This window comes from Vicia villosa, linkage group LG1 (genome assembly GCF_029867415.1).
Source record: "Vicia villosa cultivar HV-30 ecotype Madison, WI linkage group LG1, Vvil1.0, whole genome shotgun sequence".
NCBI lineage: Eukaryota > Viridiplantae > Streptophyta > Magnoliopsida > Fabales > Fabaceae > Vicia > Vicia villosa.
Genome location: NC_081180.1, coordinates 61889022 through 61900167, shown reverse-complemented (window position 1 = coordinate 61900167; position 11146 = coordinate 61889022). Strand labels below are relative to the sequence as shown.

Genomic DNA, 11146 nt, shown 5'->3' with positions numbered 1-11146 from the left:
TCAAGTCTCATCTCAAAAGATTGGACACTCAATTGCTCAGAAAATCAACAGTCGACTGGTTGACCTAAAAAGTCAACTGTGGTCAAAGCAAAGTCAAAATTCCTGATTTTTTTTGTCAACATCCTCATTGAAGTATCATTCACCATTTGATCAAGAATTGATCATGGTTCATCAAGGAAAGATCAAAAATCAACAATTCAAAAGGTTTCTAAATTAGGGTTTCTAGGAGAAAGTCAACCCAACTTTGACTGATCATATCTCTCTCATACTTCATCACAAATTCCCCAACAAAAGCCTATTCACAAGGAAATTTCATTCTCTACAACTTTGATGTTGGGCTCAAAGTCATGAAATGCACCATTTGAGAGATATAAGCCAATACATTATAGGTCCTCCAAAAGGTCAACAAAAAGACATCTTTTTTAAAAAGCTCATAACTAGAACATGGTAAACTCAATTGAGATGAAACCAAAAGGATGCTTTAGAGGACTCTTTAAGCCCTCTAAAATGGTCAAGAACATCTTCATATGATAGAAATTGAAGGAGATACAAGGCTCAGAAGTTGGTCGATTCTCAAGAAAAACACCAAGCCCTAATTGCACAAATTGATGTTGTTGGACTAATGGGCCTAAAAGATGCATTCCAAACTTGTCCACGGGCCTTAAAATAATCTTTAAATTAATTATTTTATATTTACAATATTTATTTCATTTACTTGAATTTTAGTTCATTTAAATATGGAATAAATTATTATAAAATATAAAAATTAGTTTTAATCAAAGATTTGATTTTTAATCAATTGAAATCAATCAAGATGATCCAAATAATCACATGGGAGAGTCTAAATTCGTGGAAAACACCATGGAAAAGATATCATGCAAATTTGGAAAGATTTAGAATGATTTTTAAAACAAATATTTTCTTTTTCCAATAACTCAAGGACCAAGCCCATTCATGACCTAATTCTCACACATAAATACACTCCACAATAGCAGAATAAGGGGAGGACGAAAAAAAGAGAGGAGGAGTCTAGGGTTTCAAAGGGAAGAAATATTCAAGAATAAGAGAATTTTCGTGTGCCTCCTTCAAGCAATTTAAAAGCTCCAAATTCACTCAGTCCTCTTCCCCAGGTAGTATGAGGTAAGAATGAGCCATTGGTTATGTCCCATAATGCATAAGACACATGCTTCATGTTCATAATATTCTTGGCATGGTGATTTTCGTTTTTGGTTAATTATCGTGTTTTCCTCCAATCTAATCGTTTGCATGAGTTCCTGACACTATTTAGGAGAGGATTGAACCATGGATACGAAGCTTTAACGTCCATATAGGAAGATGCCATTGTTAGGGCATGAAAATACCACGTTTGCGTTTTCATGTTTCCGTGCGTTTCCGGACCAAACAAATGTTACCATCGCACTCAGAAGGCCCTTTTTGTTCTATCCATGTTTTTTGTTTGCTTTGATTCATCGTTTTTTTAGTTGTTTGGAAATTGCAGGTTTTGCTACGAATAGGTTGTAGCAAATTTCCAGATTTTGGAAGTTGTTTGGTAGCTAACTCATGGTCCACCTTGAAGAAGATGAAGAGAAGCACGTGGAATGATTCAGGTGGCTGGTCCAATATTCAATTCGTCTTTTGCGCACGTGGACGATGCTGGTTGGTCAGTCAACACGATATTGGGTCCCACGCGCCTTGTGATTTGACCGTTACCACTCATGATCCTTTTCATATATATTTTATTCAAGTATTAGTCAAACAAATAACTTATGCAGATGGGATGGTAAAGTTGTGGAGATGCTAACCGCAAGTACGTGAGTTCGATCCCTCACGCAGGCAAAATTTTGTGGTATTTTCTTTGCAGATTGGCGTTTCCCATTCAGCCCTATGGCATACACCTACAAGCTCACCACATCTGAACAAAGCTAAGTAATTCTTCTTTTTTATTTATTTTATTGTTTATTACATAATTCCTTTTTTATTCTTCATTCCCTTTTATTTGTTTCTTTTTCTTGTTTTCACTTAATTTAAACATTTTTGTACTATAATAATTTTATATGATTAATTTAATTTAATCGAATATTCAATTTTTTTTTATAATATTAACATTAAAAATATTATTTGTTGTATATATATTTTAATCAATTAATTAATCAAGTTGAGTTTTTTACGTCTTAAACCCTCATTGATCACTATCACTGGTGTTGGTAGGTGTTATCCACTAACACATATTTTAGCCTTACAAACCCTGTAGGTCACAATAAGTTTTCTTGAATAAACATGTTAGGTTCAGGGATAGGGTTTGTAAACCTTTTAGGGTTTATAGATCTTTAAGGTTTGTAGATCATCCGTGCACTAACAATTTCTCTTCTTTGTGTCCAATTTTCAGGTTTAATCAGAATCCTCCGACCACGCGCCTTACCAACTAAAAAGCTAAGTTTTCTAACCTTTTTTTTCATATATTTATTTTTTATTTTTAATTACATAATTCCTCTTTTATTTATTATCAATGCCTTGTACTTGCCACAAAAAGTTTTCTACCTTTCTCTTCTTCATTTTTCAGGGTTAGCCAAGATATCCCGACTACGCACCATCAGAGCTAAGTTTCCAATCCTTATTTTATTTTATATAAATATTATTTTACTTTTTGCCTTTTGCCCAAAATAGGGTTTGCCTCGAATAGTCAATACACTCACCCCTATTGTTTTTCTGTTTAATTCTCAGACGAAATCAAGGGTTCGAGGAAGATGAAGGTTTTAGATCAAGATGATAAAACTAATTATTGATTTCTCTTATTCTTTCGCCTTTTAATTTCCCCCATCCCCGCAGGTGTTTATTGTAATAGCGTAGGAATTTATTTTCTGCCTTTTAATTTCTGCAATTTTAAACTGCGTGGTTAGTAATCTTAGGGAGTGCAAGCCTTTAACAGAAGTAGATAACTAATTACAAGATAAATATCTGAATTAACTGATAACACGATTTTATATCGTATATTTAGCTTAAAATCCATAGATATTTATAGCATTTTCTGTTTATTATTTTAATTTATTACGATATTACGCGTGTTTTTGCTTTGTTTCAGGTTTTACACTTCAATTACGACTATTTGCGAAAAGGAAAGAAAATAGAGCTTAAATGACCGATATTTATGCCTAAAAGACGAAAAAGGAGTGCTGAAGCGAAAGAGGGGTGCAATTAGGACCCAAAAGGCCCAAAAGAGATATTCAGCCCACCATGGAACCAAAGGCGCGTGGCCCAAACCTGCCCAGCAAGTGGAGACGCACGTCTCCACGCCCTCTATGCCACGTCAGCAAAGGGAGACGCACGTCTCCATGTTCCTACATCTTCTCCACTTGAGACGCACGTCTCAAGTCAGTCAAGCTGCCTCCTGAAGAATAGGAGACGCACGTCTCCACGTCCTGGTCTGCAAAAAGCTCCCCTTTTCACGCAAAGCAACTGCAAAGCCCCTCCTATAAATAGGACCTGTCACTTCACTTCAATCTGTCCGATTTCCTGCCAACGAAGTGCTGCCGAAATTGTACCGCGAACTGCTTTTCCTTATTCTGCTTCCATTTAACCGTTTATTTTCTCACAACGATTTCTATACTGGAAATTGTTGTGAACTTTTCGTAGATCTAGCCTTACGTTAGATTTATTGCTTTATTTCATTGTTTTTTATTTTCTGCCATTTAAATTCCGAAGAACGATCCAGCCAACCTGTGGTGGAAGTTCGAGTACTTCAAGATTCAATTCAATCCAGATTTATTTTAATTCAGGTTTTTTATTTACCGCCTTTATTTATATTATTATTGCATGATATATTATATTCCATTTAATATGTCTAATATTATGAGCCGAACCGATTTATGCATGTTTAATCATATTAATATGTCTGGCTAAATTACTAAAGGTGTCGGTATGTAAAGTAAGTTAACCGTAGGGATCCGAAATAAATTGGCTTAAATTATGTTTTATTAACTATCACTTATTTTTGGTTTATATGTCTAGTTTAATTAGTAAGTCTTAAAACCAATAGAGCGAAAGTTTGAGGGCTTAGGACGGTCAAAGGTTAAAACCAATAGAGCGAAAGTTTGAGGATTTTAACTGGATAGTAGACATAGGACATTAGTTTTAAGGATGGCGAAAGCGTATTAAGACTAATTGGAACTTATTTATTTTCAAAAATTGTTTTTACACTCGAGCGGGATGGCGAAAGCGTACGTTAGGGTTATTAGCTTGCTCCGAGTCAACAGAGCGAAAGTTTGAGATTAGGAGATTTAAATAGATAACGACCTCGTAAAATAGGCATTTTATTAATTACATTGTTTCCAAAAAGCTCTTCTAAAATCTAATGGGATGGCGAAAGCGTACATTAGGATTAGGATAGTAGTCTGAATCAACAGAGCGAAAGTTTGAGACGAGGATTTTTAATCAATTGGAATTAGTAAATATTTTTAATTTAATTATGCAAAAGCCAATGGACCTTCGGATTACCTTTAGTTAAACGAAATACATACTGATACCTGTCTTTTATTATTATTCTTTATTTTCTCACAATCACTTTCCCTTAGGAACAATCGAAATTTTAGTACTCCTAGCTTTACATAGTAACCTTAGATAACGGTAGATCGATTCATAGTCCCTGTGGATTCGATATCTTTTAAAACTACACGACACGACTGTGCACTTGCAGTTATCAGATTTATAGACACGTAAAGTCGCGATCAAGTTTTTGGCGCCGTTGCCGGGGACTATTTTTAAGTCGATATCGTAACTCACTGTTACACTGTAGAGACTAGGACAATTCTTCCCTTTCTCTTTGAACGATTGTATGCCAAATACTCGTTCAGAAGGAGGAGACCTAATACAACGAATTAACGAGATCGAACGTTTCATTAACGTTAAACGTCGAGCTCGCAACCTTCCCGAAGTAGCAGAAATTCCGATTAATCAGGAATTGATTTTTACTGATCAAATCAATCAAATCACCCCGAAGTTAGAGATGGCTGCTATTCGTCCTCTTAGAGACTATACCGCTCCTTCGCGCGCTGAACCGCATTCAAGTATCGCACCACCTGCGATTGAGGCAAACAATTTCGAACTGAAACCTTCACTGGTCCAAGCTGTTCAACAGAATCAATTCTCTGGAAGCCCTGTAGACGACCCCAATCTCCATTTATCTGTGTTCGTGCAATACGCCGACACTATCAAAGCCAACAACGTTAGTTCCGAAGCTATTCGATTACGCCTTTTCCCTTTCTCATTGAGAGATAGAGCGAGAGCGTGGCTTCAATCCCTGCCTTCCAATTCCATAACTACGTGGGACGAATTGAAGAGAGTATTCTTAGCGAGATACTTTCCGCCTAGCAAAACTGCTATGCTTAGAGGTCAAATCAACGGATTTACCCAGAAAGATAACGAATCGCTCTTCGAAGCTTGGGAACGTTACAAGGACATGCTTAGAATATGCCCTCATCATGGACTCGAACCATGGCTGATCATCCATACCTTCTATGGTGGTCTCTTATATAACACTAAAATGACTATAGATGCCGCTGCTGGCGGAGCATTAATGGACAAACCCCATGATGAAGCATACAAACTCATAGAGAACATGGCACAAAACCATTACCAATGGGGAGGAGAACGAGCCGCTCTAGAGAAAGCCCAAACCAAAGGAGGAATGTACGAAATAAGTGGTATAGACCGCGTTAACGCTAAAGTAGACGCTTTAACTCAAAAGATCGAGAATTTAACCATCACTCCTTCAGCCACCGCTGCCGCTGTAGCACCTAACTGCGAGATTTGTGGATTGACTGGACATGTAGTTGCTGAATGCCAACTCTTGACTGGAGTCCCATCTGATCAAGTAAATTACGCTCAAGGAAACCCTTATTCTAACACGTGCAACCCTGGATGGAAAAACCACCCGAACTTTTCTTATAAGAACAACAATGCGTTGTACGCGCCTGGACAAGCACCTGCTGTACCACCTGGCTACCAAAAAGAGCCTGTAGCTGCTCAAAACACCCCTAGGAAGTCCAATCTAGAAATCATGATGGAGAACTTCATAGCTTCCCAACAACAAACCAATAAAGACTTCCTGAATCAAAACATCCACAATAGCGAGCAACTAAAACAACTATCAAACAAAGTAGATGCTTTAGCTACGCATAACAAAATGTTAGAAACTCAAATCTCACAAGTAGCTCAACAACAAGCACCTACTGCTGCCCCTGCTGGCACGTTTCCTGCTCAACCTCAACCCAATCCTAAAGGACATGCGAACGCGATAACACTGCGAAGTGGAACTAATTACGATGGACCCATAGATCCTAGAACCCAAAACGTACCCATGTCACAACAAGAGCCAAAGGAAACCCAAAAGAAAACAACTGACGAACAAACTGCTAAGACTAATGAGAACAATAACGAAGTGGAACCCGAAAAAGAGAAACCTTATGTTCCACCACCACCTTATAAGCCGCCAATTCCTTACCCTCAGAGATTAGCTAAATCAAAAACCGAAGCGCAATTTAAAAGATTTGTAGAACTTCTGAAGCAATTAAACATAACCATACCATTCACAGAAGCCATAACTGAGATGCCTTCGTACGCTAAGTTCTTAAAAGAAATCTTATCAAACAAAAAGAAACTCGAGGATAACGAAACTATAACGCTTACCGCTGAATGTAGTGCTATCATCCAAAATAACATGCCTCCAAAACTGAAAGACCCTGGTAGTTTCTCTATACCCTGCGTAATTGGAAAAACCATCATAGAGAAGGCCTTGTGCGATCTAGGAGCTAGTGTTAGTTTGATGCCTCTTTCAACCTGTAAGAAACTCAATCTAGGTGAGCTTAAAGCAACAAGAATGTCTCTTCAACTAGCAGACCGTTCAGTTAAGTACCCTGTAGGAATGTTAGAGAATATCCCTGTTCGTGTAGGTCAATTCTACATCCCAACTGACTTCATCATTATGGATATCCAAGAAGATTCTAACATCCCGATCATATTAGGAAGACCATTTTTAGCAACTGCTGGAGCAATTATAGATGTAAAGCGAGGAAAGCTTACTTTCGAAGTAGGAGAAGAGAAAATATAATTTATCCTTTCCCAATTCCTGAAAGCACCTTCTATAATTGACACATGCTGTTCTGCTGACATAATCGACGAGTGTGTCAAGGAAATAAAATCCGAACCAAATAAGGAAACCGAGATCCTAAGAATTCCTATACCGCCAATTCTTGAAGATGACAACTGGCGTGAGGAATATCAAGATAACCACCTGAGTGAATGCTTAGCCTTAACTCCCGATCCTATACCTGGACCTAAGAAACCTGCTGTAGAACTAAAAACACTTCCTACCGATCTTAGATACGAATTTCTAGACGAAGAACTAAATCGACCAGTTATAGTGAACGCCAACTTAGGACGAACTAAGACTGAAAAATTACTTAATGTCCTAAGAAGATACCCTACCGCTTTAGGATACAACATATCAGATCTAAAAGGTATAAGCCCTTCTTTGTGTATGCACCGCATTATGCTCGAAGACGATAGTAAAACCTCTAGGGAACATCAAAGGCGAATAAACCCTATTATGAGCGATGTGGTTAAAAAGGAAATCCAAAAACTACTAGAAGCTGGAATAATATATCCTATATCCGATAGTAAATGGGTTAGCCCTGTTCATGTCGTACCAAAGAAAGGAGGAGTCACTGTAATCACTAATGCAAAAGGAGAATCTGTAGCACAACGTACCCAAACTGGATGGAGAATGTGCATAGACTATAGGAAGCTAAATAAAGCTACCCGAAAAGACCATTTCCCTTTACCTTTCATAGATCAAATGCTCGAACGCCTAGCTAAACACTCACATTTTTGTTATCTGGATGGATACTCCGGATTTTTCCAAATTCCTATCCACCCTGACGACCAAGAGAAGACCACATTTACCTGTCCTTATGGTACATTCGCTTATAGACGAATGCCTTTTGGGCTCTGCAATGCACCCGCGACCTTCCAAAGATGCATGATGGCAATATTTGCCGACTTCCTAGATGGAATAATGGAGGTCTTAATGGACGACTTCTCTGTCTGTGGAGGAAGTTTTGAAACATGTTTAGAAAACCTTGAAATGGTGCTTAAACGATGCGTAAGCGTAAACCTAGTCCTTAATTGGGAAAAATGCCATTTCATGGTTCGACAAGGAATTGTACTTGGACACATCGTATCCGATAGAGGAATCGAAGTTGATAAAGCAAAAATCGAAATTATCGAAAACCTCCAACCTCCCAAAACCGTTAGAGAAATAAGAAGTTTTTTGGGACATGCTGGTTTTTACCGACGCTTCATTAAGGATTTCTCTAAAATAACCAAACCCTTAACTGAACTACTTATGAAAGACGCCGAATTTATTTTCACCGATAAATGCACTGAAGCGTTTCAAACGCTTAAACAAGCATTGATCTCTGCGCCAATTATGCAACCTCCCGACTGGAATGAACCTTTCGAAATAATGTGTGACGCAAGTGATTATGCTGTAGGAGCCGTTCTAGGACAAAGAAAGGATAAGAAACTACATGTCATATATTATGCGAGTAGAACCCTAGACGAAGCTCAGATGAATTATGCCACGACAGAAAAAGAATTATTAGCTGTCGTATTTGCATTAGACAAATTCCGTTTTACCTGGTAGGAGCCAAAATAATCATATACACTGACCACGCCGCCATTAGGTACCTCCTAACCAAAAAGGACGCCAAACCAAGACTTTTGAGATGGATCTTGTTACTGCAAGAATTCGACCTGGAAATTAAAGATAAGAAAGGCACTGAAAATGTCGTAGCAGATCACCTCTCTCGATTAGAAAATCTGAAACCCGAACAAGTACCAATTGACGATGATTTCCCTTATGAAAGACTCATCGCCCAATTAGAAGCAAATGAATTCGAACCATACCATCCAAACTCTGAAACCGACAAATTAGCAGAAATAGCTTTGGCCCGATCTGACGCACCTTGGTATGCAGATTTTGTAAACTACCTAGCTGCTGGTGTGCTTCCTCCTGATCTAAGTTACCAACAGAAGAAGAAATTCTTCCACGACCTAAAACATTACTATTGGGACGACCCACTCCTGTTCAAAAGAGGCCCCGATGGAATCTTTAGACGTTGTGTACCCGAGGAGGAAATAAGAAGCATAATAACACATTGCCATTCTGCACCGTGTGGAGGACACCATAGCACATCTAGAACCTGCGCCAAAATCCTTCAATCTGGACTTTTCTGGCCCAACTTGTGGAAAGACGTCTATTTTGCTGTACTAAGGTGTGATAGATGCCAACGAACTGGAAACATTTCAAGACGCGATGAAATGCCTCAAAAAGGCATTCTTGAAGTAGAAATATTTGACGTCTGGGGAATAGACTTCATGGGACCGTTTCCGTCATCGTTTGGAAATCAATATATACTCGTAGCCGTCGATTACGTTTCAAAATGGATAGAAGCTATTGCTTCTCCTACAAACGACACACGAGTAGTTATCAAACTTTTCTAAAACGTCCTCTTTCCTAGGTTCGGTGTGCCAAGATTGGTAATTAGCGATGGTGGTTCCCATTTCATTTCAAGAATACTTGAGAAACTCCTTCGAAAATATGGAGTGAATCATCGAATAGCCACACCATACCATCCACAAACAAGCGGTCAAGTAGAAGTATCTAACCGCGAAATAAAACAAATATTGGAGAAAACTGTTGCTATATCTAGGAAAGATTGGTCAACCAAGCTAAATGAAGCTTTATGGGCTTATAGAACAGCTTTCAAAACTCCAATAGGAACTACCCCATTCAAACTCGTTTATGGAAAATCATGCCACCTACCGGTAGAGTTAGAACATAAAGCCTATTGGGCCATTAAGAACTTAAACCTAAACTACACTGCCGCTGGTGAGAAACGACTTTTAGACATAAACGAATTAGAAGAACTTAGACAAGACGCTTACGAAAACGCCAAAATCTATAAAGAGCGAACGAAAAAATGGCACGACAAGCGTATATCTAGGAAAAATTTTAGCATAGGCGATAAAGTGCTCTTATTTAATTCTAGACTAAAATTATTTCCTGGTAAGTTACGATCTAGATGGTCTGGCCCTTTCGAAATAACTAACATATTTCCAAGTGGAGCGATAGAAATCAAAGGAGAAACCGTCAAACCTTTTGTCGTAAATGGGCAACGTCTTAAGTATTACCATCATCACGAATACGATGAAAACATCGAAGTTTTTAAACTAGACGAACTGCCCGCTCTTTCGAAAAAATAGTTTTCTATTTTAAAATCGTCGAGCTTACGACATTAAACAAAGCGCTTGGTGGGAGACAACCCACATTTATTTATTTATTCTATTTATTTTCATTTTAATTTTAAAATTTTAACCTTTAATTTTCATTTAATTATTCTATTTTTAAATTATTCTAGATTTTAATTTTCTTATTATTTTTCATACATCTTATAATATTTATTATAATTATAACTGCCTTCTTAACTCGTAAAAATACTTCCTTTTTATAATTATAATTATTATTATAACTTGTTTTATTTAATTTTATTTGTTTTTTTTAAAAAAAAAATGAACACTAGCCTAGTTCTAACTTAATCTCAATATTTTCAACTTCTAGGTTTTTCATTTAACTACTAACTACGATGCAAGAAGTTGATAATATGGAAGTTGTGTTCCGTGGTAGAGGCCAAGAAGCAAGATTTAACAAGCTGGCTGGAAGACACATGGATTTGACTTGCTATCCTCACCAACCAACTATGGTGAAACTTGGTATCGAAGAAAGCATCCTACACCTGCTTAACCAAATTGGTTGGACTGGTTCTCACTTGTTCCGCAAGTTTAGCAATTACCGGAAGCTCACTCTGGAATTCTTGAGCTCCCTGACCTATCTCCCAAACTGTGGACAAGGACTGAAAAAAGGAGTTATTCTCTTTAGACTCTTTGGTATGGAGTTTAATTTCTGCATCCGAGATTTTGCTGAAATGTTAGAACTACCTCATGGACCTGATGCATACGCCCAAGTAGCTGAAGAAAACCTTCCATACTGGGAGTTGGAAAAATTCTGGGGCAAGATCACTGGAAACGACAA

The 11146-nt window shown here is 37.8% G+C and overlaps 1 non-coding gene across 1 annotated transcript; it reads right to left on the bottom strand.

Moving 5' to 3' along the window:
• Positions 1-5374: 5374 nt before the first annotated feature.
• LOC131645349 (small nucleolar RNA R71) lies at positions 5375-5481 on the bottom strand. Its single transcript, XR_009296978.1, has one exon. It is a non-coding gene; the product is annotated as a small nucleolar RNA R71 (small nucleolar RNA).
• Between the last annotated feature and the right edge of the window lie 5665 nt (positions 5482-11146).